Here is a 24,621-nt window from a genome sequence, read left to right as displayed (position 1 = left end):
AAATGAATACATGGCACTGATTGATTAATATACTGAGTTAGGTAGGGATCAGCTAGTTTTTCATTAACAATCCTGTGAATTGGGCAGCAAACCACTTCTACAAGTATCTAAATAGAACCTTTAGTTGTTTGGCTTTCACAAATGAATTAAACTATACAATGAAGAATGAATGATGATTCCTGAGATGCTCCCAGGGCTTACAAGTTGAATCTGCCTCCGCCCCCGCCCCTCCCCCACCAATTTTTCCTAAGGAAGATCTTATGTAAGAAGGTAAAACGGATAAATTCTATTGATAAAAAAGATTTATCATTTTGAAGAGTTAAAAAAAAAGAACACAAGCATAGCAATCCCTAACTAATTAACATTTACCTTCTAAACTGGCTGAACAAAAACTATCTTCCCCTGAGTATTTCCTGAATTCCCAACTTTTGGAATTTTCCCTTAAGGTTTTTCACCAAGCGTCTGATTATCCATAATTCTGCCAAGGACACAGCCTTAGGAGGTAGAACTTCCAGGCATAATCAATATGGTTTCAGAGAATTAGATGTATAAGTCACATTAGCATTAATTAGCGTCGCCTGCAAGAGTTCCAAGTGAACCAATAAAAAAATTAAGATCTTCATGTTAAAAAAAACAGTTGTAAGTTAAAGATTTTTATTAAATTTTCTTTTGTTTCCATAGATTTCAGCGCAAACACACACAGAGCTTATATAAATATGCTAATGTCAAATAAGCCCTCCAAAATTTATAGGTCATGTCTCCACGGTAAAGAAATGGGATCTGTAGTTTGTCTCTGTAAAAACATCTTGCATTCTTTAGGGAAAGGAGGATAAAGTAGGAGAAACTGGGTTTTCCAACGGAAGTGTGAGTTGGAAGCAGGATGACAGCTTTGGGACTGCTGGTTACCTGTCCACCCTACAGGCCATGGGCACTAGGGTTAGTAACACTGGCCTGGCTCTGTGTGTGTACTCGCATAACAGACCCAGTAGTTTTAACTCCTCACAGGGTAGTTTACCTGTAGCTACAATCCTGGGAACCCAGCACACTGGACAGGGTCCAATAAGATAGGCTAGTGTGTACAGAGGTACTGTTGGACATATTTTGTATTATAAACCATTCTAGAGATTACTTCTATTTGAGTCCTTTACTGAGAACTGGCTTTGCCTTTTGGGTTTTTTCCATGCAGTCACCAGGTAAGTGGTGATACTCTTCAAAATACATAATACTAGATATAGCTTAGTCCCATTCTTAGACTGTATGTTCTACAAGAGCAGGAGTTTTGTAGCTTTTACTTACTAATGTATACCTATCACCTGACACACCATCTATTAGATGAATTAATGAACAAACAAATAAATAAATAAACCTTCCATCTTATCTGTGTGTACAGCAGGGCAGGGTTCTTGGGAATGTGTGTGAGCAAAATAAAATTCATTATTTAAGTGGTTTAAAACATATCAACTTTAAAAGTGTAAACAGACATAAATTCTTTTATGAACTGTTTTCCTTCAGTAAACAGGCATTATTGGAAATGACCGACATGTAACTGCCCTCCTTTAATCTATTCCCCTTGCTGGATGTAACCAAGCCATACTTGGCACACACTGACACCTACCGGCTGACAAAAAAATGGCTTCCGTGTGAACATACACATTCTTCAATCTCTTTCTTCCTTAAACTCTTACTTGCCAACTTTGGTTCAATTAATATCAGGAAATCTCTCTTTCTATATCACTCTGTTCCTCTGATACGTAGGATCTTCTTGTGCAATTTCTCAAAAATATATTCTTTGGACCTAGCATTCCCATGAAAAAGGGTTCCATGATCATGTAAGACTCATAAATGGTAAGTGCTATATGTTCCTCTTAGCAAGTCATATTTACCTTTAGAATATTAAGGTGCTGAGCAGTACAGCAGTTAAAAATATCTACATATACAGTTTCACTGAGCCACTGATTCACAAATTTGTTTAATAACAAAATAGTTGTAATAATAGGCAACAATAATTGCACAGTAAAAATCTCAAATAGTATTATTTGACTTTGGCATCATTTCCTCCCCCCCAAAAGATATCTAGTAATATCTTCTGAAATATATTTTGGGAAATACATCCTATAATTTTCCACCTTTGCTCAGACTCTCTCCTCTTCAACCATTTGCCCCCATTATCTTTCCATTTCTTCATTCTCAGATCAAATGCTACCCTCTCCATGAAATTTTCCTTAATTAGAAATGATCAGAAAGCCCCTTGTTTGTCTATCATAGGACATAGCTGTGTACCTTCTAAAGCTTTTATGTAATTTGCCAGTTGCCAAGATTAAACACTGACACTCTGGAAGCTAAAATTCTGTCTTCTTTATACTTTTAGTTTTTATATCTCTAAGCAGAAAGTTTTACACACAGGAAGCCTAAGTGAATGTCTGTTGAAATGAATCTGAGACTAGGCATTGCATTCACTAAATACTTGTAGCAAGGGAAAATTAAGCCTTCAGTTTATAAGAAAAACTAAACACAATACAGAGCTTGAGGTCACACTCTTTAAAATGCTTATGTGTGTCCCAAAGTCGTGGTATTGCAGAATGTTAAAGTATACCCATCCCAAAAGATGAGGAAATTAAGGCCCAGAGAGGACATGTCGCTTGTTCTGCCGACGCAGCTAGTCAATGGAAAATCTGGGACTAGATTCCACGTCTGACTCCAATTTCATACTCTTCCCATTGTAAAATGTCAAATGCCCTCCTACAACTTCTAAGCGCCCCAAAGGCTTCAGGTCATCTCAATATCAAACATCCTAACAATCACCCCAGCTATAGATGGGGGAATCACTCCTGTGGCCGTCCTACTTCAGAGTGCTGAAGTCCCAAACCAGGTAAGATTATTAAATTTAAGAAATGCATGTCTACAACCGCATCACGAAGCCCCATGCAACTTTTTCAATTAGAACATAGTATCGTTACCTTAATCTTGTTCTAGGTTCATACTACTCTTCTAGAACACATTTGCTGAGTTATTTGTAATAATTCGCATATATCTATAAGCATCTAAAGAACTATTTAGGTAAGAATTTTGCTAAGAACAAAGCATTTCTAAACAATCTCCTATCCTAAAGTTCTGCTTTTGTTGCCGGTGTTTATAAACGCAGACCAAATGGTTTCCTCAAAGAGGTAAAAAGCGGCTGGTAAGCCAAGGTGGATCTGAAGGTTTTACAGTGACTGAGTCAGTTACCCCAATGGGAAAAGGGTGAGTGAACAATATACAAATAGCTATTGGAATTGGGTCCAAAGACCAGGGAAAAGAAATGAAGCAGGAGACCTAAATGAGAGCTCACTGTGGAGAATATTGGAAAAATAAAGTATTTGCAAAGGAGCCCTGCCTGTGCGTCAAATATGGAAAAGAAAGGGAAGGGGGTCAGCCCAAAAAGCACCAAGATGATCTGAAGCCATTAGTAAGTGCATGGCAATGGGGAAGTAAACTAAGATGGGCTCAGGGGGCAGCCAATTAGGACTGCTATTTGCAACCAGGAGGGAAAAAAGAGTAGGTATTGAAATAAGGTTTAAAGGCAGTAAGAGACAAGTTTAGGCTTTATTAGGTAGATAAAAAGAATGGATTAGTTACTCTTACTTGGGGGTTTAAATGAGGTTTGATGGTATAAATCTAGAGTGCTGAGTAAATAAATCCATCTCCACCACTGTTTTTGCTTCACTGGCAGTGGCTTTAGATGCTAGTCCTTTAATACTAATACAAGGACACGTGGCAGACATAGCCCAGGGTTTTGAAGACAGACGTGTTTTTGAATCCTAAGTCTAACACATCTTAGCTGTGCCTCACTGGGCAAGTAACCTTAGTTTCTATAAACAGTGGTAAGCACAACATTTCCACACAGAGATGATATGAAGATTCAATGATATAATGTATTAAAAAGCTTAGCACAAGCCTGATGCATAATAAAAGCTCAATCAGTGAGTTGTAATTATTATCACTAAAACCATAATATTTATCCTTAAACACTTTAAAGAGGAGGGGATTTATATCAAGCTTACAAAAAAAAAGAGTACAAAATGCACAGAAAACACAAAAATATTAACCCCAAGGAAAAGTGGGAATGGTCGTCCACAGTGTCTATATAAATCTTATTTGAACTTAGAGACAATTCTATTCAGAAAACTCAACTATGCCTGAAAAAGTTTTCAGCGTTAACTGGAACAACCTAGCATATAAAATGTCAGCTATGCCTCCCAATTTCTCCGTTTTGGCCTTATTGATTTAGAGACAAACTCTGTGATAAAATCAGTAAGGTTAATAAGCCACTTCACTGGTAAAGGTATTATTATTTTATGTTGCTAAAAGGAGAAAAATGATGGAAATAAGAGATTAAGGACTTTCTTAAAAATCCAAGAATCCACAGGACCTAGAATAAGCTTCTATATATTTATTTTTATCTAATTCCCTAAGATGTAAAGAAGAGTTTATGAGCCATGGATAACAGAAGAAAAAATTTTTATAGGTTTCTTACTGAAGACCTTACCCATGCAGGACTACTTACAAACAAAGACATCATTTTCCATATCAATCCCTTTCTTATGGAAATATTACAAAAATCACACATATATTGGTTGAAATGGAAAGCTTAGAGTCCTATGGGTAATTATATACTCTGAACAAACACACTTAACTATATATGACCTGCACAGGTGAATAAATATTTGAGAAGTTGCAGAACTCCATTCTGATTGGACATGACAGAACATGTGACAGGCACAGGAGAAGGCAGGGCCGGGGTGGTGAAATTGGAGCAGGCTGTGGAAGACCCTACATACTAATCTAAGGAGATAAAGACTTCGGGTACATAACAGAAAGTGGGGGAGTGATATGATGGGGATGACCGGACTGGAGGCAGAATACAGGCTGGACTAGAGAGTTCAAATAGGTTGAAGAAACACTTATAAACGTCACATGATGAGTGACAATGTCTTGAAGTAGGTTAACAGTAATTATAAAGAGAAAAGAAAGAATAGATATGAAGGAGACTTTGAAGGTAGGATGGACATGACTTCACAACTGGTTGGGTGTGCGGGGAGCAGGAAACAATCGAAGGCCAGCTTTAGGGTTTGAGCCTGGCTGGCTAGCAGGATCATAATGCCATTGATAGAGACACAAACAAGAGGAAGCGTATGTTCACCAGGAATGTTCATGAGTTTCTTCTACCTTGGCCATACTGAATATGGGCTATGGGATCAATGAGATCTATGGCAGAGACGACCCAGACAAGATGGAGACATAAGCACAGAATATAAGTGAAAGGGAGCACCAAGAACGAAGACTTGAAAGGTTTTTTTGTTTTGTTTTTTGCGGTACACGGGCCTCTCACTGCTGTGGCCTCTCCCGTTGCGGAGCACAGGCTCCGGACGCGCAGGCTCAGTGGCCATGGCTCACGGGCCCAGCCGCTCCGCGGCATGTGGGATCCTCCCGGACCGGGGCACGAATCCGTGTCCCCTGAATCGGCAGTAGGACTCTCCACCACTGCGCCACCAGGGAAGCCCCGACTTGAAAGGTTTTACTCAACAGAAATTAGAGTTTCTACCATGAGAGCAGATGAGCTTCGCAAAGGGGAAGAAGGAGTCGGGGAGAACACCGTTAGCAGGGTATAAGACAAAGCAGATGTGGCAGGAGAAGATGAGAAGAGGTCAAAAGAAAGAGGAAAGGGAAGAGGTCAAAGAGGTCAGAACAAAACCAGGAGAATGCCAAGGCAAACACTTCCAAGAAGGAATGGTGAATAATGCTGAGTGCTAAAAATTGAGAAAAGGCAAATGATTTTGCTTGGCAGGTGACCACCTGAGGTCCTTGGATCAGCAGTTTCAGCAGATGACTGGAGTAAAAGCATGAATGGCCATGTTAGAAAGAAGATCTCCTTAAGTGTGATACAGAAGCGAAAGCCTTCCAATTCTAATTTTAATTTTGATAGGATCAAAATGTAAACTTCTATGTATCACAAGGCATGATAAATATACATATATCACAATCTATAAGAACTCCTAATACCAAAGACACACACACAAACACACAGACTCACAGACACCAGCTTAAGGAGGCAAAGGAATATGAACAGGCTATTCATGGAAGAAGCTCGAATGGCTAGTAAACATAAACAAAGATGTTCAACCACACAGTCAGTGAAACACTCACCTAAAAAAGATATAATTCTGTCAGACTGGCCAAAATTAATACACCTAATATAATCAAGTACTAGAACAGGTATGAGAAGTAAAAGTGCCAGTTAGAATAGCCCCTAGGAGAAAAACTGGGCTTTATCTAAGTATTAATATTTAAAATACTAGCAGTAAGGATCACTTCCATTTCCAACAAAAAGAACCAGGGCTTCTTTTATGGCTGATTCCTGGGCTGGCTTAGGGAAAGTATAAGATGACTCTGGAGCATTTTGTAGTATCAGAAAGTAGGAAGATGATCAAAAATTAAAAGTATGAGGGCATGTCAAAGGACACAGGGAGCCAGCCAAAAAGGGCTCCCAATGTCCAAAGATGAAACAACTTGAGCAACAGAATAAATAGCAAATAAATAAATTAAATAAACATAACATATTGTATAGCACAGGGAATATGGCCAATTTTACAATAACTTTAAATGGAGTATAATATATAAAAATACTGAATCACTATGTTGTACACCTGAAACTAACAGAATATTGTAAATCAACTTTAATTCAATGAAAAACAAATGACTCACAGGGACTTCCCTGGCAGTCCAGTGGTAAAGACCCTGCACTTCTACTGCAGGGGGCACAGGTTCGATCCTTGGCCAGGGAACTAAGATCCCACATGGCACACACAACCAAAAAAGAAATTCACAAAGAAAATAAAATCATTCACGTTGCTGCACAGATCAGTCATTCATTTCTTTTTCATTGCTCAGTGGTATTCCACTACATGGCTATTACAATATGTTTGTCCATTCATCTGCTGATGGACATGTGAGTTACTTCCAGTTTGGGTTTATTAAAATAAAACTGCTATGAATATTAAAAAATAAATAAATAACATAGTGTTGGCTTATAACCCAAGGTATGAAATAAAAATACATGAGTACATCAGATAAAAATAACTGAATAAATAAACAGAGGAAAAGAAACAAATCTTCCTTAAGTAAAAATTTCAAATAATATATGTAGATGTTAAGCCCTTCTAGGAGGTGGAGCTTATCTTTCCCCCTCCTCTTTGACTGTGGGCTGGAATTGGTGACTTGATTCCAAAGAAAAGAATATGGAAAGGGAAGAACAGTCACTTCACAGTGAGGAAGCCTGGCCAGCATGACTTCAGCCGGGTGACCAAGCTGAACATTGCCAGTGATGGTTGTGGATTCCACGTACCCCCTGAATATGATGTGATGTGATAGTATTCTTTTCAAAACCTATAACCTCAATCTAATCAAGAGAAAAAAATCAGGCAAACCCAAACTAAGGGACATTCTACAAAATGCTTAACCAGTACTCCTCAAAACAGTCAAGGTCATGAAAAATAGGGAAAGTATGCGGAACTGCTATAGAGCAGAGGAGGCAAAGGAGATGGACCGAATCAATGCAATGTGGTATCATGGACTGGATCCTAGAATAGCAAGAGGACGTTTGGGAGACCTAGTGAAATCCAAATAAAGCCTAGAGTTTAGTTAACAGCAATGTACCAATGTTGGTTTCTTAGTTTTGACAGAGGTGCCATGGAAACGTAAGATAACATCAGGGGAAACTGAAAATGGATGAAAGGTATGTACACAAGAACCATCTGTACTATCTTTGCAACTTTTATGTAAATCTAAAACTACTCCAATAAAAAAGTTTATTAAAAAAATGTAAAATAAATATATTCCAGGAGCAGCAACTCCACTTCTTTCTATTCACTTGAAAGAAGTCCTTGCAGAGGTGCATAAAGAACACGGTCTTCACTGCAGAATTGTTAGGATCAGGGAAAGATTTTAAATAATTGTAATAGAATGGCTTAAGAAATCATAAAATACCTACATGATGAAATATCAGACTGCAGTTTAGAAAATGAGATATAACCACATGCACTGAGAACATACAATGTCGAGAGAAAAAATAAACTGCAGAAGGATACTATATGACAAGAAAAAGGAAAAGAGAACACAAAGTATTTCTAAGTATATTTCTGGGGCATACAGACACATATGTGTATGTTTACATAAAGTCTGGCAAGATACACAGCAACCTGGATACAGTGGTGACTTATGCGGGGGGAGGTGCTGGAATTGGAGATGGTGGCCAAGGAGATGTGAGCTTTACCCTATGATACTGAAATTATTTCACAAGGACGATAGCTTCATCGTTTATCTGGGGAATTAGTAATGCTTTATAAGGTGGGAAGACAATTTTCCTCTAACACAGGAGAGAAAATGGCTAGAGGAGGGTTCTGGCAGTGGACCTGGTACAGTGGCGTGAAGCCATCCCATGGAGACCAGAAGCATTGTTGGAGGCCCTTGGCCTGAAGCCCTGCCTGGGTTTCTGCTGTCAGGTGGATGTCACAGAAGCAGCCAGCCTTAACAGTGGAGAGGCCAACAATGGAATGTTCAATTTATCTTGGTTTTCAACAGAGGTGCAGGCACCCGGAGGGCTCCTACAGCCATATGGATTAAAAAAAAAAAAAAAAGGCCCCCAAGTGATACTGAAAGAAACTGACGTCTTCCCTCTACTCCAGATGACCTTAGAACCGAAGGTTCATTTATCACTCCCTATGCCTAGAACAAAAGCAGAACCAACCAAGACCATTGCAGTCGCTTTACATGACCACTGTCAAACTAAAACTCTGGCAGACTTGAAAAACAATGCATCTTTTCCTTTATACTTGTCCTCCCATGTTAGGCCAATAGATTTCCTTACAAAGTGGGATTACAAAAATCCTATGGAAAATTTAACTCCTCAGAGCATACATTTAAATAAGTGCCAAAGCTCCATTTTAAAGTATACCGTTTTCCTTAACATATTTTAAAGAGCTCATTTCCCATCAATCTGGTGTGCTTTAAAAGAACACTTTAGAAGCTTTAAATATGTAATTAAAAGTCAATTTCTTCTCTACCACAACTAACTCTCAGTAGATGATTAGAAGCTATGGCCACTTTCCAACCCTTGATCATCATTAAAACAGGCCATGTAGAGTCTGTGGTTTTAATGATACAAGAAGAGCACAACACTCTTTGCATTGAGACAACACAGTTTTAACCCTGCTGAACCCAACTCTGCTTTCTGAGTTTACACTCAAGTAGATGAGAAGCTGGAGAAAGTCACACTGAGGGGAAGATTCATATCACCATAAATTCAGGATGGCAAACCTCAAATGGGCAATGAACAATGCCTACTGACCCCTCACCTGCTCTCCAAATGATCACTTTTAATCTTCTTTATCCTCTTCCAACCTCCAACTGTCCGTGACCCCCACCTCTTTCCCTCATGCCCCTTCGCTATCACGTCTATGTTACAGGTAAAACAGAGGCCATCGGAAGATGAGTCTCTCGTCTTTCCAAAACCTAATATGCAAACCTGTCCCATCCTCTTCAGTTCTGATCTCCTTCTGTCCTGTCACAGAAAGGGAACCATCTGTGCTCCTAAGGCTGGCTGCTACATCTGAGCCGGAGGTACCAGCCCTATATTGTCAGAATCTTAGCTAATCAGGCATCACTTCTTTCTCCTGTCTAGTCAATTCCTTCTCTGGCCTGAGTGAGCCAGAGCCGCCGAATCAGCTGCACCTTTAACGCCGTCCTGTCTGAGTGAAGAACAGACGCCCTCCGGCGACCTACACGCAGAGGCGGGGCCAAATCCAAAGCTGAACCCCGGGAACTGTGCGAACAAAGAAGAGAAAGGGAAATCTCTCCCAGCAGCCTCAGAAGCAGCGGATTAAAGCTCCACAATCAACTTAATGTACCTGCACCTGTGGAATACCTGAATAGACAACGAATCATCCCAAATTGAGGAGGTGGAGTTTGAGAGCAAGATTTATTATTTTTTCCCCTTTTTCTCTTTTTGTGACTGCCTATGTGTATGCTTCCGTGTGAGATTTTGTCTGTATAGCTTTCCTTTTACCATTTTACCTAGGGTTCTGTCCGTCCGTTTTCTTTTTTGCTTTTTGTTTTCTTTAGTATAGGTTTTAGTGCTTATTATCACTGGTGGATTTGTTTTCTGGTTTGGTTGCTCTCTTCTTTCTTTCTTTTCTTTTTTTAATTACTTCTTAATTTTTTTATTTTTAATAATTATTTTTTACTTTAATAACTTTCTTTTATTGTATTTTTTTCATTCTTTCTTTTTTTCTACCTTTTCTAATGACCGTGTGGCTGTAAAGGTCTTGGTGCTCTGGCTGGGTGTCAGGCCTGTGCCTCTAAGGTGGGAGAGCCGAGTTCAGGACATTGGTCCACCAGAGACCTCCCGGTTCCATGTAATATCAAGCAGCAAAAGCTCTCCCAGAGATCTCCATCTCAACACTAAGACCCAGCTCCACTCAACGACCAGCAAGCTACAGTGCTGGACACCCTATGCCAAACAACTAGCAAGACAGGAACACAACTCCACCCATTAGCAGAAAGGCTGCCTAAAATCATAACACGGTCATAGACACCCCAACACACCACTGGACGAGGTCCTGCCCACCAGAAAGACAAGATCCAGCCTCATCCACCAGAACACAGGCATTAGTCCCCTCAACCAGGAAGCCTACACAACCCACTGAACCAACTTTAGCCACTGGGGGCAGACACCAAAAACAACGGGAACTACGAACCTGCAACCTGAGAAAAGGAGACCCCAAACACAGTAAGATAAGCAAAATGAGAAGACACAGAAATACACAGCAGATGAAGGAGCAAGGCAAAACCCCACCAGACAAAACAAATGAAGAGGAAACAGGCAGTCTACCTGAAAAATAATTCAGAGTAATGGTAGTAAAGATGATCCAAAATCTTGGAAATAGAATGGAGAAAATACAAGAAACATTTAACAAGGATCTAGAAGAACTAAAGAGCAAACAAACAATGATGAACAACACAATATATGAAATAAACAATTCTCTAGAAGGAATCAATAGCAGAATAACTGAGGCAGAAGAACGGATAAGTGACCTGGAAGATAAAATAGTGGAAATAACTACTGCAGAGCAGAATAAAGAAAAAAGAATGAAAAGAACTGAGGACAGTCTCAGAGGCCCCTGGCACAACATTAAACACACCAACATTCGAATCATAGGGGTCCCAGAAGAAGAAGAGAAAAAGAAAGGAACTGAGAAAATATTTGAAGAGATTATAATTGAAAACTTCCCTACTATGGGAAAGGAAATAGTTACAAGTACAGGAAACACAGAGAGTCCCACACAGGATAAATCCAAGAGAAACATGCCAAGACACATATTAATCAAACTATCAAAAATTAAATACAAAGAAAAAATATTAAAAGCAGCAAGGGAAAGACAACAAGTAACATACAAGGGAATCCCCATAAGGTTAACAGCTGATCTTTCACAGAAACTCTGCAAGCCAGAAGGGAGTGGCAGGACATATTTGAAGTGATGAAAGGGAAAAACCTACAACCAAGATTACTCTACCCAGCAAGGATCTCATTCATATTCGAAGGAGAAATTAAAACCTTTACAAACAAAAGCTAAGAGAATTCAGCTCCACCAAACCAGCTTTACAACAAATGCTAAAGGAACTTCTCTAGGCAGGAAACCAAAGAATAGGAAAAGACCTACAATAACAAACCCAAAACAAATACGAAAATGCTAATAGGAACATACACATCGAAAATTACCTTAAATGTAAATGGATTAAATGCTCCAACCAAAAGACGTAGACTGGCTGAATGGATACAAAAACAAGACCTGTACATATGCTGTCTACAAGAGGCTCACTTCAGACCTAGGGACACATACAGACTGGAAGTGAGGGGATAGAAAAAGATATTCCATGCAAATGGAAATCAAAAGAAAGCTGGAGTAGCAATTCTCATATCAGACAAAATAGACTTTAAAATAAAGACTATTGCAAGAGACAAAGAAGGACACTCCATAATGATCAAGGGATCAATCCAAGAAGAAGATATAACAATTGTAAATATTTATGCACCTATCATAGGAGCACCTCAAAACATAAGTCAAATGCTAACAGCCATAAAAGGGGACATCGACAGTAACACAGTCACAATAGGGGACTTTAACACCCCACTTTCACCAATGGACAGATCATCCAAAATGAAAATAAATAAGGAAACACAAGCTTTAAATGACACATTAAACAAGAGGGACTTAATTGATATTTATAGGATATTCCATCCAAAAACAACAGAATACACTTTCTTCTCAAGTGCTCATGGAACATTCTCCAGGATAGATCACATCTTGGGGCACAAATCAAACCTTGGTATATTTAAGAAAACTGAAATCGTATCAAGTATCTTTTCTGACCACAACGCTATGAGACTAGATATCAATTACAGGAAAGAAATCTGTAAAAACTACAAACACATGGAGGCTAAACAATACACTACTTAATAACCAAGAGATCACTGAAGAAATCAAAGAGCAAATCGAAAAATACCTGGAAACAAATGACAATGAAAACACAATGACGCAAAACCTATGGGATGCAGCAAAAGCAGTTCTAAGAGGGAAGTGTATAGCAATACAATCCTACCTCAAGAAACAAGAAGCATCTCAAATAAACAACCTAACCTTACACATAAAGCAATTAGAGAAAGAACAAGAAAACCCCAAAGTTAGCAGAAGGAAAGAAATCATAAAGATGATATCAGAAATAAATGACAAAGAAATGAAGGAAACAATAGCAAAGATCAATAAAACGAAAAGCTGGTTCTTTGAGAAGATAAAAAAAATTGATAAACCTTTAGTCAGACTCATCAAAAAAAAAGGGAGAAGACTCAAATCAATAGAATTAGAAATGAAAAAGGAGAAGTAACAACTGAAACTGCAGAAATACAAAGGATCATGAGAGATTACTACAAGCAACTATATGCCAATAAAATGGACAACCTGGAAGAAATGGGCAAATTCATAGAAAAGCACAACCTTCTGAGACTGAACCAGGAAGAAATAAAAAATATAAACAGACCAATCACAAGCACTGAAATTGAGACTGTGATTAAAAATCTTCCAACAAACAAAAGTCTGGGACCACATGGCTTCACAAATGAATTCTATCAAACGTTTGCAGAAGAGATAACGCCTATCCTTCTCAAGCTCTTCCAAAATATAGCAGAGGGAGGAACACTTCCAAACTCATTCTACGAGTTCACCATCACCCTGATACCAAAACCAGACAAAGATGTCACAAAGAAAGAAAACTACAGGCCAACATCACTAATGAACATAGATGCAAAAATCCTCAACAAAATACTAGCAAACAGAATCCAACAGCACATTAAGAAGATCATACACCATGATCAAGTGGGGTTTATCCCAGAAATGCAAGGATTCTCCCATATATGCAAATCAATCAATGTGATACACCATATTAACAAATTGAAGGAGAAAAACCATATGATCATCTCAATAGATGCAGAGAAAGGTTTTGACAAAATTCAACTCCCATTTATGATAAAAACCCTACAGAAAGTAGGCATAGAGGGAAATTTCCTCAACATAATAAAGGCCATATATGACAAACCCACAGCTAACATCTTTCTCAATGGGGAAAAACGGAAACCATTTCCTCTTAGACCAGGAAAACGACAGGTTGTCCATCCTCACCACTATAATTCAACATAGTTTTGGAAGTTTTAGCCACAGCAATCAGAGAAGAAAAGGAAATAAAAGGAATCCAAATTGGAAAAGAACAAGTAAAGCTGTCACTGTTTGCAGATGACATGATACTATACATAGAGAATCCTAAAAATGCTACCAGAAAATTACTAGAGCTAATCAATGAATTTGGTAAAGTAGCAGGATACAAAATTAATGCACAGAAATCTCTGGCATTCCTATACACTAATGATGAAAAATCTGAAAGAGAAATTAAGGACACACCCCCATTTACCACTGCAACAAGAATAAAATACCTAGGAATAAACCCACCTAAGGAGACAAAAGACCTGTATGCAGAAAACTATAAGACACTGATGAAAGAAATTAAAGACAATACAAACAGATGGAGAGATATACCATGCACTTGTTTTAGAAGAATCAACACTGTGAAAATGACTCTACTACCCAAAGCAATCTACAGGTTCAATGCAATCCCTATCAAACTACCAATGGCATTTTTCACAGAACTAGAAAAAAATTCCACAATTTGTATGGAAACACAAAAGACCGCAAATAGCCAAAGCAATCTTGAGAAAGAAAAACGGACCTGGAGGAATCAGGCTCCCGGATTTCAGACTATACTACAAAGCTACAGTAGTCAAGACAATATGGTACTGGCACAAAAACAGAAATATAGATCAATGGAAAAGGATAGAGAGCCCAGAGATAAGCTCATGCACATATGGTCACCTTATCTTTGATAAAGGAGGCAAGAATATACAATGGAGAAAAGACAGCCTCTTCAATAAGTGGTGCTGGGAAAACTGGACAACTACATGTAAAAGAATGAAATTAGAACACTCCCTAACACCATACACAAAAATAAGCTCAAAGTGGATTAAAGACCTAAATGTAAGGCCAGAAACTATAAAACTCTGAACGGAAAACATAGGCAGAACACTCTATGATATAAATCACAGCAAGATCCTTTCTGACCCATATCCTAGAGAATTGGAAATAAAAACGCAAATAGACAAATGGGACCTAATGAAACTTCAAAGCTTTTGCACAGCAAAGGAAACCATAAACAAGATGAAAAGACAACCCTCGGAATGGGAGACAATATTTGCAAATGAAGCAACGGACAAAGGACTAATCTCCAAAATTTATAAGCAGCTCATGCAGGTCAATATCAAAAAGAGAAACAACCCAATCTAAAAATGCGCAGAAGACCTAAATAGACAGTTCTCCAGAGATGATATACAGATTGCCAATAAACACGTGAAAGGATGCTGAACATCATTAATCATTAGAGAAATGCAAATCAAAACTACAATGAGGTATCACCTCACAACAGTCAGAATGGCCATCATCAAAAAATCTAGAAATAATAAATGCTGGAGAGGGTGTGGAGAAAAGGGAACACTCTTGCACTGTTGGTGGGAATGTGAATTGATACAGCCATTATGGAGAACAGTATGGAGGTTCCTTAAAAAACTAAAAATGAAACTACCATAGGACCCAGCAATCCCACTACTGGGCATATACCCTGAGAAACCATAATTCAGAAAGACTCATGTATCACAGTGTTCACTGCAGGTCTATTTACAATAGCCAGTACATGGAAGCACCCTAAGCGTCCATCGACAGATGAATGGATAAAGAAGATGTGGCACATATATAGAATGGAATATTACTCAGCCATAAAAAGAAACAAAACTGAGTTATTTGTAGTGAGGTGGATGGACCTAGAGTTTGTCATACAGACTGAAGTAAGTCAGAAAGAGAGAAAAAATACCGTATGCTAACACATATATATGGAATCTAAAAAAAAAAAAAAGGTTCTGAAGAACCTAGGGGCAGGACAGGAATAAAGACGCAGACGTAGAGAATGGACTTGAGGATGCGGGGAGTGGGAAGGGTAAGCTGGGATGAAGTGAGAGAGTGGCATGGACATATATACACTAACAAATGTAAAACCAATTGCTAGTGGGAAGTAGCCGCATAGCACAGGGAGATCAGCTTGGTGCTTTGTGACCACCTAGAGGGGTGGGATAGGCAGGGTGGGAGGGAGACGCAAGAGGGAGGAGATACGGGGATACATGTATATGTATAGCTGATTCACTTTGTTATACAGCAGAAACTAACACACCATTGTAAAGCAATGATACTCCAATAAAGATGTTAAAAGAAATAAAAAAACAAAAGATGGTCACAGGAAAGGGGACCAAGTAAAAAAAGAGACTGCACAAGAAAAGGAAAGCTTGAAACCATTCCATCTGAGGATGTCTAGCTTGGAGATGATAAAATCTAGGAATGAGTGCCAGATTATCTGAAATATTTGAAGAGCTGCCATGTTCAAGAGACAGCAGATTAATTTCTGGTAGTTCCAGATGAGAGTTTCTGGGAAGCAGAGTTCAGCCTAATAAAAGGAAGACCACTCTAACTCTCAGAAGTATTTCGGTAGGATCTTTCTAAGGAGTGGCTTTGCCAGGAGCCAATGAAGCACAGTCTGGGGAAACGCATAGCACAGGGAACAGTTGTTCTCAAACATTTTTGTATCAGCTCTGGAAGCTTTTCTTCAGACAGAAGCTTTTGAGGCAACCCTGATAGGCGAAGCAAGTACATGGGAGCGTGTCTGTGGGCAGATGACTGCCTGTCCCACCGCAGCACCTCTGTGAGCCAGCAACACCCCATCAGCAGTGGCCACTGAGCTCCCAAGAACCCACCACATTCTCAGCTCAGCCCTTTTCAGATCTTACTGGGGTGGGGTGGACTGGAGGAGAGCACTTCCTAACTTTTCCCCCTTTTTCTTCAATTCAGCTAGTGAATACTGTTTTCTATGAAAAGCTGTTCCTCAGTATATACGTAGATTTTGGTTTTTTGAAAGAATTTTTTGGGGGGGGCGGGGGGGGGACATTTACCACATAGCCTTAACTTTACTGCAAGTTCCTTTATGGCAGAAGTCTTTGTGTTCTTACTGTGGTATCACATAAAATACCAAGCACAGTAGGAAGTAATAAAAGGAAAAAGAAAAACCCAAAACTGTTCAGACATGAAAGTTTAAGATAATTACCTCAGACCTGACTTATAAAGATACCCAACACATGATTAGAAAGCATAGAAAAGAGAAGAAACAATTTCACATACACATTCCCCTCCTTTGCTTTATCCAATCCCTGTCACCCCACCTCCCCCTTTACCACCACAGGTCAGGACAATACTTATCTCACGTTCTTTCAGAAGAAAGAAACCGGATTGTCCCCTGAGAAAGCAATCCCAAGAGATGAACTACTTCTCATAGGAAACCTGCTTGATTGGAATCTCTAGGAAAAAACGCTCACTGTTATTATAAGTCATGGTCTTATTTCCTGTATCTTCTTTAATGATTATAAATGAATTTGTGGATAATACAGGAATTCCAAATAAAATAGGCTTGAATTTAGGCCACTGTACTTAACACAGTCCACTCAGAAGAGGAATTTTTCCAATTACAGATCAAAGAAGTGTGTGCTCAACTTGCTTCATCATGAAGAGTGGTATCTCGATGGGTAAGTCTTGGTGATAATATGGTATTAGCAGATAAAATGTGTGAAAAGTCCTTTCCAAAGAAGCATTTATATTTTCCTAGAGGTACCTGATTATTTTCCTGTATTTTTAGATTAACTTTCTTTCAATGGATTCCTGTTCTAAGAAGCTAAGGTGACGGACTTCTGAAAAAAATCACATTTGTGTCCTTAAATTCTGACCTGTACGATCAGATATGAACAAAATAGAAATCAGAAGTTTTTGCTACCAAAGTTACATATTAATATGTATAAATATTCACTGAGTATAATAGAGTAAGCAGTATATTTTGAGGCATAATCAAAATGCTGACACATTCTAAACTACCACAGCGACAGTCCTTAAGAGTACACATTTATAGCGACATTTTCAGGTCCCCTAAAAGGGACTACAGGATATAATGACAAAGCACTGTATTTGGAATCATAACAACGTGGCTCTAATTGTGGCTTTATAACCGACTAACAAACTGACTAACTGTAGTCGTTTCTCTTACTGCTCCTCCGTTTCCTCACTTATAAAATATAACAAGTGTACATTCATTTCTCAAGTGTAAGTTTCTCCTACTCTGTAAAGTCAGTGTCCCTAATTGCAGTGCATGGACAATGTCACCATGTGACTCCTATGTGGGGAAGCAGAAGACGCTCACTTGAGATGGTTTAATAAAGTACTCTTGAGGGCTTGGTGACACGTATCAATTCATTCATTCACTTGTTCATTCATGTATTCATTCTAGCATCGTATTCACACACTATCCACATAAGCTCATATGAAGTGTTTCAGCAGGTTATGTAATTAGTAATTAACAGGTCTTGGTTGTTTTGTTGGATATAAAATTAGCATAAATTAACATTTGATTTATGTTTTTATCAATCAAAAGGACAAATTCCTCTAAATCTCAAAATCGCTTATTTTTATCTCCAAATTATTTCAGGCAATGGTAGTCTCTGGCGCATCAGGTATAGAGCTTCAAAACTAAGCAGAGTTTGGCAATGATTTCTTAGCTATGACACCAAAACCACAGGCAACGAAAGTGAAAATAGACAGATGGAACTGTATCAAACTTAAAACTTTTGTGCATCAAAAAACACAGTCAGTGGAATAAAAAGGCAACCTATGGAATAAGAAAAAATATTTGCAGATCATATGTCTGATGAGCGGTTAATATCAAAATACATAAAGAAACCCTACAATTCAACAACAAAAAAATCAAATAACTACATTAAAAAATGGGCAAAGAACTTGAACAGACATTTCTCCAAAGAAGATATTCAAATGGCCAAAAAAGATGCTCAATATCACTAATCATCAGAGAAGTGCAAATCAAAACCACAATAAGATACCACCTCATATCCATTAGAATGGCTACTATAAAAAAAACAAAACAGAAAATAGCAAAACATCCAAAAGAATTGAAAGCAGGGTCTCAGCTATTTGCACATCCAAGTTCACAGCAGAACTACTCATAATACCCAAGAGGTGGAAGCAACCCAAATGCCCGTAGAGGAATGAATGGATAAACAAAAAGTGGTATATACATACAGTGGAATAGTACGCAGCCTTAAAAAGGAAGGCAATCTTGTTACATGCTACAACATGGATGAACCTTGAGGACATTATGCTAAGTGAAATAAGTCAGTTACAGAAAGACAAATATTATATGATTCCACTTACATGAAGTATCTAACGTAGTCAATGTGATGAACTGAATTGTGGCTCCCCCAAAATTCATGTGCTGAATATGAATACAGGTAGGGCTCTAACCACCAATGTGACTGTATTTGGAGACAGGGCCTTTAAGGAAGTCCTTAAGTTAAATGAGGTCGTTAAGAATGGGGCCTTATCAGTCCTTATCAGAAGAAGAGACACGGAGATTTTTCTCTCTCTCTGTGCATGCGCAAAGAGAACAGGTCATGTGAGGACACAGCAAGATGGTAACCATTTACAAGCCAGGAAGAGAAACCAATCCTGATGGCACTTTGATCTTGGACTTCTAGCCTCCAGAACTATACGAAGATACATTTCTGTTGTTTAAACCACACAGTCTGTGGCATTTTGTTATGGCAGCCCTAGCAGATGAATGTAGTCAAACCCATAAACACAGAAAACGGAATGGTGCTTACCACAGGCTGGGGGAAGGGGAAAACGGGTACAGTTTCAGATTTGCAAGATGAAAAACTTCTGGAGACCTGTTTCACAACAATGTGAATATAAAGTTGACCCCTGAACAACATGAGTTTGAACTGCGTGGGTCCACTTACATGCGGATTTTTTTCAATAGTAAGTACTACAGCACTATGCGATACTTGGTTGGTTGAATCCGTGAATGTGGATACAGAGGAACCTCAAATACAGGGGGCTGATTATAAATTACAAGTGGATTTTTGACTGCACAGTCGGTTTTGTTCAAAGGGCAACTGCATTTAACATTTCTGAATTGTACACTGAAAACTGATTAAGGTGCTAAATTTTATGTTATGTGATTTTTACCACAATAAAGAAAAATAAGCCGAATTTCAAATTTCCTTCTGAAATAAAGAGGAAAAAGAGATTAAAAAATACTACTTCACAAATAGAAACAACTAGTAATACTATTTTATGCATAGGAAGTGTATATGTGTGCGGTTTATATGTGTTTTTATTCCATTAGAAAAAGCAGTAATGATGACTACCTTAAGGCAAAAACAATACTTCTGTTTTAGAACCAATATTTAGCCAACACAGACAAACCTACTTAGTTTATAAAATTTAATTGCTAAATTCTACTAAAGTTAGGGGTGAATACAAATATCATCAGGATTTCCCTCAATATCTTCTGCAAGAAAATGCTGCTGTTAACAGTAGAATATAGAACAGTTCTTATCAGTTCAAATTTTCCAGATTCCTAAATCAGATATTGTATCTTTCGAAAAAGGTGGAAAGAACCACTACCAATATTAGGACTTACATAACTTATACAAAAGAGAATTCAGTTTAGCTTAAAAAAAAAAACAAAAAACCCACTTATTTGCACTTAATGAATGCATTCCCCTAAGATCTCTTCTCTTAAAAATATGAGAACAAAGGACTTGATATCTATGAAATCCTTTGTCATTGTTTAACAAAAATACATCTATTCTTCACGTTTGCCCCCCCATTTCAAAAAAGAGAGAAGTGTAGCAATAGTTACACTGTATTTTACCACTTATCCTGTTTTATTCTAACCAAAGTTAACATGTGGGATTATAGATATTTTAACTCATGACACAGTAAAATTTCCCTTATTTGCTGGTCTAAATACCATTTCAAGAAAAGTGTGGGTTGTGACCCCCGGAGGGAAAAGGTAGACACAGCCTGATTTCACGAGATAATCTAGAACAGGGTATCTCAACTTTGGCACTACTGGCATTTGGGGCTGGACGATTCTTTGTTGTAAGGGTGCCAGTGCACTGCAGGATGTTTAACAGTATCCCCAGCTCCACCTCCTACTAGATGCCAGTGGTCCCTCAAGTTGTGACAACTAAAAATATCTCCAGACATTACCAAATGTCCCTTGAGGGGCAAAATTACCCCCAATCTAGAGACTATGAGGCCACAGGTGAATTACTGAATTAGCAGAATTAAACTGCAGAAGTGAACTTAAAAGAGTCCAAAGCTAGAAAGTTAATATTTAGGATCTAAACTTTGATATGCAAACTAAAGAATGTGAGTTGTAAGATAACTCTGGCTGGGGGTGGGTAGGGTGAGGGGGATTAAATAAAAGACAATAGACTTCAAAATGTTGAGACATGTGTCTATTGCTAGAAAGAACATTCTAAGAATATTACATGCCACGTTTTTGTATGTGCTCAAGGAAATAAAACCATAGTTACATTTGCTATTTTCCTCTTTTAGACTGCCATCTGGCAATCCACACTTCCACTAGCAAAAAAATTCTAGCCGATTGGACTAAAATAGTTAATATACCACCCCATGTGCCAAAAATATGCCAGGGAGTCTATGGTTTGCTCTGTCATGCCCCAAAAGAAAGAAATGAATGTCCTTAAAAGACAAAAGTAAATAACTAACACGATGCTTACTCAACCTGAGAAATTTCCTCCCCACCTTTGGAGGACCCAGAGGCAAACAGTAGGAGGAGGAAAAGCACAACAGAAGTAGGTTTATAGAACAGGCAAACTGAAGTAATAAATTCATTTACTGGATGTCAACTCATCCCCAAGACACATGGAGTTAAAAAAAGTCCACTAATAAACACAGAAGAATACAATGGACTATATATTTATATATATATATATATTTATAGTCCATTACATCCCAGTGTCACAGGGATTTGTTAAAAATACATGAAATGATGGGACAGGTGCACTGCTTCCTTGTTAACACTCCTGAAGAAAGGCAGTACAAAGATCCTTCACAATAATGAATACAAGGTTCACCACCATAACTAAAGCTACAATCACTTCCTTTTTCATGATACCCAAAAGTTGTCCAAAAACGGGCACATCCAGACTAGTAACTCCTTTGGGTTCTCATTCACCAGTCTGTAAAGGCAAGCTATGGTAACAAGAACAAACAGTCACCAATAGATGAACATTACTTATCAAATACAAGGACAAGCAGAAAACTATGTGTGATTCACTTCACAAATGTTTCATAGACGTAAACATAAATTGCACGTTTTGAGCACTTCTACGAGCACTCATCTAGATGGAGTGATGAGTAAGACCATCAAGGTCCTGGCTCACCTGGAGTTTACAGCCCGGTGCAGGAATTCCAGTAAAATCATCAAACATTTGGGAAAAGCAACACCATGAAAGGCAGTACCAAACACAATGCTTTTTTTTTTCTTTTTTTCCAAAAGAGAAGAGTTAATATCCAAGGAACAAGAGTTAATAGAAAAAACAGAAGACTTTTAAGTATAATTATGATTCTCACAGAGACTGAGGACAGATTATGACATTAGAGAAAATCTTGAATAAACACTTACATTTAGACACCTCTGAAAGAAATCTTAGAAATCAAGGATAAAGAGAAAATCCTAAAGGTTTTCAGAGAGACAAAATAGGTACAAGACATTTCCAGATATTCAAGGATTGACTACAGTCCAAGTTTAAAAGAGCTATTGGACTTTATCAAATCAAACAATTGGAACAAAGAATCATGAGTTTAAAAAACTGTAAAAATATACATACAATGTAATACTATTTGTAAATATTTTTAAAACCATCAAGCAATCCTGTATGTTTTTATGGAAACAGACTTACACAATAAAAACATTTATGGTCATAATGCACGAGTATAAGTAAGAAGTAAGCAAAAGGGGTAGAGCTTTGGCTTGATACTTCTTTAAGAAGAGACAACCACCATCATCAGAATCAGAAAGGGAGAGAGTGCATTCGGGAGGAAGCAAGAGAGTGAATGTGAAACTCTGTTAAGAGTCCTTTCTTGTTTTGGTGAAGACAATGGATACTAGATAAATCTAGATATTGACAGCTTTGAAAAAAAAGTATAAGGATATGTATTAAAAATTTAAGGGCTTCCCTGGTGGCACAGTGGTTGAGAGTCCGCCTGCTGATGCAGGAACATGGGTTCATGCCCCGGTCCGGGAGGATCCCACCTGCCGCGGAGCGGCTGGGCCCGTGAGCCATGGCCGCTAAGCCTGCGCGTCCAGAGCCTGTGCTCCGCAACGAGAGAGGCCACGGCACTGAGAGGCCCGCGTACCGCAAGCAAAAAAAAAAAAAAAATTTAAGGTTAACCATTAAATAAAAATCATTTTGAAATAGATTTTTTAAAAAATCATTTTGAAATAGATTTTTTTTTTACATTCAAATCATTACAGGAAAGAAATGACACAGAGAAGCCAACCAATGTAAAAGTTGATTACCTCAGTAATCACAATAAATGTAAATTAATTAAGTTTACTATTAAAATAAACAGACTGTCACATTGGAGTTTTAAAATATCCAGCTACATGTTGTTTACAAGGTTAATGTTAATAAGATATATACCTAAGATAAAATAACACACAACTGAAAAAACACAATTGGAAAAAGATCAATAATTTTTAAAAAAGAAAGTAAATATAGCAATAATAACATCAAATTAGAATTAAAGAAAAATAACATAAAATGAAAGGAGAGAAAAATCTTATTGATGAAATACACAATTAGTCAAGTCGTTATGGCACAAACCTTTCATGTACCTAATTACATAGCTTCAAAATATATACTGCGAAAACAGGCATCAAAACCAGAAGAAAATGACTTTTCCATTATCACAGCATGAGATTTAACATACCCTTCTCAAAATATCCACGTTTCAAATAAATTAAAAAGAGGAATAAAAAGTTTTAATAAATTTGACTATATAAATCTAAATACATAAAGGTATACACCACGCACACACACCCCTCAACAAAGTCCCCAGAACATCAAATACATAAGCCATACTCTCTGATCATGCTTCAATAAAACACAAGGAGAGTCAACTGAATCTGTTTCATTTAGACTGGCATCAGATGGGCAAAAATCTACGTAGCAGCTTGGGTGAGGGTGTAGGGAAATGGGCATTTATAGAAACTTTATGTGGGAGTATAAATTTGCAATGCCTTTTTGCAAAATAATTTGATATTACCTATTAAATTTTAAATCTTACACCCTTTGACTTAGTGATTCTACTTTTAGAAATACCTCATTAAAAAGTACACATAATTGCAAAACAAATATACAACATACAGTGGAATACTAATTATAGCAGCAAAAAAGTAATAACCCAAATAACCAGCAACAGAAAAATGGTTAAATTACTTACAGTACATCCATTTCATAAAATGTCAAGCACTGACATGGAAAGCATCTCCAAGACACAGTGTGTTGTTGTTTTGGTTTTTGTTTTTTTTAAGTGTAAAAAAATACACATGCATCCTGCAAATTATGTTAAGATGCAAAATGGAAAAAAAGTGGAAAAATTCACAACATACTTTTTTCTTCTGGAGAGAGACATGATGGAGAACTTTCACAGTTTACTTTATGTAAGTCTCTACTGTTTGAATATTTTATAACTCGAACTGCTTGCATAATTCAAAGAAAAGAAAAGACAAGCAATAATTTTTAAAAATTTCTTATTTACTTCCCAGAAGAAGACTGGGATCTTTCTGTTCTTAGTACAAATTTGATCAAACCCATCAGAGAGTACAGGACAAGTATAAACTTCCAATCTGTTTAAATAAGAACATTTTCTGTTCCCTCTGCCAAGAATGCTCTTCCTCAGATATGGCTCACTCCCTCACTGCCTTCAAGTTTTCCACTTAAATATC

General features: G+C 37.8%; 1 protein-coding gene across 5 annotated transcripts in view; it reads right to left on the bottom strand.

The window, feature by feature from the left end:
- UBE3D (ubiquitin protein ligase E3D) overlaps positions 1 to 24,621 on the bottom strand; it is a 317,055-nt gene that overhangs the window by 248,424 nt on the left and 44,010 nt on the right. The gene's annotated exons all lie outside the window — the stretch shown is intronic.

Source organism: Orcinus orca, chromosome 12 (assembly GCF_937001465.1).
Source record: "Orcinus orca chromosome 12, mOrcOrc1.1, whole genome shotgun sequence".
Taxonomy (NCBI): Eukaryota; Metazoa; Chordata; class Mammalia; order Artiodactyla; family Delphinidae; genus Orcinus; species Orcinus orca.
Note: the sequence above shows the minus strand (reverse complement) of the source record. Positions and strands in the feature narration are given on the sequence as shown.